This window comes from Fukomys damarensis, unplaced genomic scaffold (assembly GCF_012274545.1).
Source record: "Fukomys damarensis isolate Sample0158 unplaced genomic scaffold, DMR_v1.0_HiC HiC_scaffold_12, whole genome shotgun sequence".
Taxonomy (NCBI): Eukaryota; Metazoa; Chordata; class Mammalia; order Rodentia; family Bathyergidae; genus Fukomys; species Fukomys damarensis.
In genome coordinates this window covers 47,756,869-47,763,467 of record NW_022900924.1, presented here as the reverse complement: position 1 = coordinate 47,763,467, position 6,599 = coordinate 47,756,869, and positions in this window count along the sequence as shown.

Here is a 6,599-nt window from a genome sequence, read left to right as displayed (position 1 = left end):
AATGTTTGTCAGTTATGTTTATCTTTTTGAAAAAAATCAATTCTTCATTTTCTTGATTTTTATCTCTATTTCTTTTCTCTTCTAATATTTAGTATCTCATCTCTTAATTTTGACTTTCTATTTGTTTCTCCATTCCTTTAGTTACATCGGTGAGTTATGTTTTATAGGTAGACTTTTATTTTTATATAGAGCCTATTGCTATAAACTTCCCAGTTATTACTTATTTCACTGCATTTTATAGACTCGGTACATTGCATTTTCATTTTTATTTTTCTCAATAAGTTTTTCAATTTCCCTTTTAATTTATTCTTCAACCTGTTAGTGGTTTAAAAGCATGTTGTCCAATTCCCATATATGTGTGAACTCTTTGGCCTTGCTCCTGCTATTGATGATCCAGTTTTTTGTCATTGTGATCAAGTAAAGATACTTGACATGATTTCAATCTACTTAAATTAGTGAATACTTGTTTTGGGGCATGATATAATAATCCGTCTTGGAATATTCCATGTGAGGTTGAGAAGAGTGCAGCTGTCAGAATAGTCTGTGACTTCTGTTATGTCCGTGAGTTTATAGTTTAAGTCAAATGTTTCTCTGATGATTCTCTGTCTGGATGATTTTTCCATTGCCATACGTGGGGCATTGAATCCCCCTTCCATATGGATGGTATTGCAGGCACAGGCTCACTTTAATAACCACTTTAATATTTAATTAATATTCAGATTTCATACTCAGGTGCTGTTTGGTGAATATATATCTATGAGTGCTATATCATCTGGATGAATTGACTCTGTTTTTCCTCCTTGTCATTTACTTTTACTTTGAGTTTACGTTTAGGTTATATTTTATCTGACCCAAGCATCAGGATCTTTGCTCTATTTTGTTTCCATTTGCAAGGAATGCATTCCCATCCCTTGATTTTTGGCTCATCCGTGTCCTTAACAACGAGATGAGTCTGCCTCACAGTTTATAATTGAGTCTCCTTTTTTAATCACTTAGCCACTTTATGTCTTTTAATTAATTTGATCAATTTATATTCAATATAACGATTAATGGATAAGGACTTATTACAAATATTTTGTCATTTTCTTTTTTTCATTGTTTATTGGTACATTTAAAGCAAACAATGCAGTTACATTTATCATTGGGATCCTGTACATCTTTGGTGTTTTTATTCCCCATCCCCCCACCCTCCCTTCACCCCCGTCAATCTTCCCTATTTACAAAGACTTTGTTTCCATTTTCTCATTCTTTCACATTTTTCCCTATTTCCTTTCCCCTCCCCTTCCCATTTCCCCTTTAGCTATTTTTCTAATTGCTTCGTAGTTCATTCCTTTCTCCCTGTCTTATGGTTTTGCCAGGGATTTTTTCTGGTAGTATGCTTTGATTTCTTGCTTTTCATTTTCAGTGTATCATTGATAGATTGCTTTTCTTTGTAGTTTCCATGAGCCTTCCAAAAATGCCTTTATCACAATAAGAGGTTATTTTACCTGAATAGCAACTTAACTTCGATGGTAACATGAACAGAAAAAGTTAACACTATATTTGAAACACATTCTCCCCCTTTTGAAGTTTTGTTTTGTTTTGAGACAGGGTCTCACTATGTAGTTGAGACTGACTTGGAACTCACTATGTAGCCCAGGCTGGTCTTGAACTCACAGCGATCCTCTTGTCTCAGTCTCCTGAGTGCTGGGATTAAAGGTGTGTGCCACCACACCCAGCTTTAAAGTTTTAATTTTTACAATTCACTTGTTTTCCTGTTGCATAATGCTTAAAATAATGGAATTATTATTGTTGGTAAGTTTTTCCCTTTTAACCATCAAACTAAAGATTTGCACTATAGTTCCAGTTTTAGAATGTTCCACATCTGGCTGTGAACTTACATACACCAGTACATTTTATGCTTTTACATGTTTTCATGTAACTTGTTTATATCCTTTTCCTTCAGCTTGGACAACTGTTTTTACCATGTCTTGTAAGGTAAATGATGATCAGCTCTTTCAGCTTCTATTTATCTGGGGAAACCCTAATCGAACTTTCATTTCTGAAGGGCAAATTTGGTGGATAAAATATTTTTGGATGACAGCTATTTTTCCATTAGCACTTAGAATAGATCATTCAAGTTTCTCCAGGTTGTAGGACTCTTGCTGAGACATCTGACAGTTTACTGCTGTACATGATATAGTTGTAATATTTTGCAGCTTTTGGGTTATTTTGGTCTTTGGTTGTTAATAGGTCAGTATAATCTTTTGATGTATTCCATCATCCTTTGAATTTGATTGGTCACCTCAGCACTTCCTGTATTTGCATGGTAACATCTATCTACAACTTAAGAAAATTTTCAGCCGTTATTTCTTTTTTTAAGTGTATATTTTTATTGGTACACTTCAGCCATTATTTCTTTAAATGTTGTTTCTTGCTATGTTTCTCTTTCTTCTCCTTCTGAAGCTTTCGTGGTGTAAGTGCTTGGTCTCCTAATGATCCTCTACAAGTTCTGTAGAATTACCTGATTCTTTTGTCTTTTTGCATGAGGGGCTGGACAGTGTCGAATATTCTGCCTCCCAGGTCACTGATTATTTCCGCTGGTTGAGAGATTCTGCTGCTGAAACTGTTTTATTGGATTTGCCAATCAGTGATTGTAGTCCTGATGCCTGTAATTTCTGCCTGGTTATTTTTATTGCTGCTATTCTTTATCAGTCCACTCAGTTTTTGTCTACTGATTTTCTAAATTTCATCAAATTTGCTATAAATGTTTGTAGTTTGATAAGGTGTATTATTCATAATTCATTGTAAGTTCTTTCATAGGTCTTGTTGTTTTAGGGTTGTGTTACAGGAACTTTCTTAGCTTCTTTTAGAATATCATGATTCCATGACTATTTGTAATCCTGTGTCCTTGTACAGCTGTCTGTGTGTGGAAGTGGCAGTCTTTTCTTCAGGCTTCACGACTATCCTTTGGCAGGAATAAACCTTCACAATCTAGTCTAGGCCAAGATTCTGGAAGGACTAGCTGGTGATGATGCACTCACACAGAGCATGTCGTAAACTCTCTAGTTGGTGGGGCAATTTCCTCTGCTTTACTATTCCATTGGGTTACTGGTTCACTAGGGAGATCCCTTGCTGAGCTTGGCTATCAGGTAAAGCTGTTGGCTAGATGCTACTTTGGCTTTTGCTCAGGCTTGAAACAAAATGTATTCCATGATGGGGTAATCCTGCTGCTTGAGATCTGCTGTTTGACAGATATGCAGAATGTTCTCTGGATTTTGTTGGATTTAGTGTTCTACAGAAGTACCAAGAGTTATGCATCTTACAAAGGTACAGCTGGAGATTTCCTCCCTGTCTGATTTTCACATGTGCTATGGCACTGTCTGTTGTTTCTGATTGAGTGTCGCAGCTCACAGGAACACAGAGATACCACCAAGATCCACATGCTGTCACTTTCTCTGTTTCTGGCTGAATCCTGAGCAGTTAAACTGCTGCAGTTCCCCTTGGTTGCCGATGAAGTGGTGTGGGTTTCCTCAGAAACATCCCATCATGCTAGGGAAGCACGTCTGCCTCTGGTCCTCTTGTCCCCTGTAAGAACTACTCATTCATGGGGTTCGATCCTGCTTGACCCTATGCTGACATGGGGAGGGAAACAATGCTGTGGGTCAGAACCAGCCGATTCTTTTTACCTTTTGAACTTTAGATTCCAATAAGTTCTGCCTACCTACTAGGCGTAGTAGGTTTTTCCCTAATCATCCACCAAATGACATTCTAGTCTGTGGATAATTATTAGTTAAACTTTCTCTGCTTGAAGGGGGACAGCTTGAGGAATAAGATATTTTACTCTGACAGCTGATGATTTCATTCAAAGTAATTGTAATTTTTCTAGAATTTCTATTATGGGCATACATTGGCTTTATGGTTTCTTAAGAGTCCTTTAACTTTGCTTTTTTTCCAGATATTCGATATTTTGAAATGGACTGCCATATAATTTAAAACTTTACTGTTAATTCTAACAGTTTCATTATAGTTAGATGCTTCTTGGTGGGCTGGAGAATACAAGGCTTTTTTTTTTTAATCATGAAAAAAAAAAGAAGAAGAAAATTTCTTGTGCAGCTTGACAGTTGGAATACGGAGGCTGTTTTCAGCACCTTGGCCAGAGCAATGGAATAAGACTGCTTTCCTATACCTGGATTCATCAGGGTAATTATTGCTCCTATTACCCAGAAATATGTGTTCAACGGTGAATGACAAGGGCACTGTAATCATCCTGTAAGTATCTGTTAAATTCATCACAGTCTAGCTTTAATAAGTATCCTTCTAGAAATCAATCAATCGTATAGCTCTGACGCTGAATAAAATGCTAAAAGTCACCTAATACAAAACAGCTCCTTCCCATTATGTCTGAGGAAAAAACAATTCTGTTTGAGTTATTTCTTTTTTATTGTAAACTTTCAGTCTTTATTATTATAAATATATCTATTATAATGCCATTTTCTGACGCAGTGCCTTATGCCAAATTTTCAGAAAATCAGTGTTCAGATCTCTCTCTCTCTCTCTCTCTCTGTCTCCCTCTCTCTACCTCTCCCTCATTCTCCCATCTTCAGTTGTCCTTTTCTCTTCCTCTCTCTTCCTCTCTCCTTCTCTACTTCCTTTCCTGGGGATTTAACCTAGGGCCTTCACACTAGGCTATCTCCTCAGCCCTTTCTATTCCTTTAGTTTTGAGACAGGGCCTGAGGAAGTTGATAAATTGTCCCCAGTGGGTTGAATTTATGATCCTCCTGCCTCATCCTCCCAGAGTGCTGGGGTTACAGGTGTGCACCACCAGACCCAGATGCATGTTACGTTTTAATGAAGTAAGTATATTATATTATGAACAGGACTTACGATCTTTTATCAGAATGGCTGGCATTTGTTCCTTGGGATGGTGCATATGCTGTAATATAAAGAACTGAAGTGCTTAGAGAGGTTTACCCGCTTGAAATAATTGAGGATTTCACCTGAAGAGTGAGATTATTTCCAATGTGTCGCCTCAGGCTGGATAGCATAATGCTTCTGATTATAGAAATAAGTTTTTCTTGGTCTTACTCATGTATAAATGTCAAAATAAGTTGAGGGAGTTTCTGAAATGAAAACAGTATATTTCGTGTAGAAGTAGAACCTGAATGTTAGGATTGAGTAGTCCAGGCTGAGTGAGTGGTTCTGGGTCAAATGTACGGACAGCAGAAAACCTCCCTTCACCCCCCCCATCTCCTCTCTCCTCGCTCTGCTTTCCTCTTTGTCCTCTTCCTTCTTAGTAAAATCAATTGTACTCTTCCTTGTGTTTATTTTTTGAGATTTTTTCCATAATTTTTAAGTTTCAATGCAAAATAAACTGCCACCGCGCAGCCGTGAAATGCAGATAGTTCTATATGTTTATATATTATGTGATAAGTAATGAATTTATATATGTGTGTGAGATAAATAATGAACTTACTAAAACTAGTCAATATTGCATAACAAATGATCAGATTTTTAAAAAATCAAGTCATATGCAAAAGAAAACAGCTGTAATAGAACAAAGTGTCTTTCATAAAATATTTTAAAAGCTTACTCTTATTTTTAATGGTTCCTGGAATTATTTTCATTTATTTTTTATCAGTACAGATTTGTAGTATACAATAAAAATATTCATAGTGGTGAGCTTTTATGTGCACATAAACCAACTTAATTCTTCTTACGTCTCATTCCCCCCCATCCCTCTGTCTCTTGGTCCCTTTCCCATTTGTAGCGATCTTAATGCACATGTGCTAAAGGACTGATTTTGTTAGATGTGATAAAGACTCGGTGGTTATTTAGAAATGATTATCGGTTAACATTCATATTACAATGTTTATGTACAAATATGAAATGATGCCTTTTTTAAATTACAAAATTTAGTCATAATGGTAATAGCAGATAAACAAATGCTAGGAACATTTTTCATAACTTGATGTACATAAGCGATCTTGATTTTACTTTAAAAGTGTACTATTTACATGTATAGAAAACATAATGAATTTCATTCACACACAGATTCCATTGTGAAGTTTTCTGATATGTGCATGTGCAAATATTCACAAATTTTAAAAAGCTAAAATCTGAAACACTTGGATGAGAGAAATTCTACTCTGTTACAGAAAGAAAAATTATTAAAATTCAGCTTTGATACTGGAATGATACTTCAGATAGATAATTAGGTATTCACATTTCAGGAAGAAAAAAATTATTTCCAAAGTAAGACTGCAGAATGTGATCATAGGCAAACGGGAAGAGAAGAGAGACGAGAAATTGGATGGCAAGATATTTGTTATGCTCCTCAGTTTTGACTGAAGTCTTGGAGAGCAGGAGCACTTTGAAAAGACCAACGTGGATTGAAAAGACACAAAGAACATAATAATTTTTGCTGAGCTTTCTCTTTGAAATTCTGTGATTCAGGCTTCCTCTCACACAGCAAAGTGAACTTGATTCCTCGTTTGAAAAAAAAAAAAAGAAAAAAAAAGATCCAGAGGGCTGGGGATTTAGTTCAGTGGCACTGCGCCTGCCTCGCAAGCACAAGGTCCTGAGTTCAATCCCCAGTACCAGAAAAAAAAAAAAAAAAA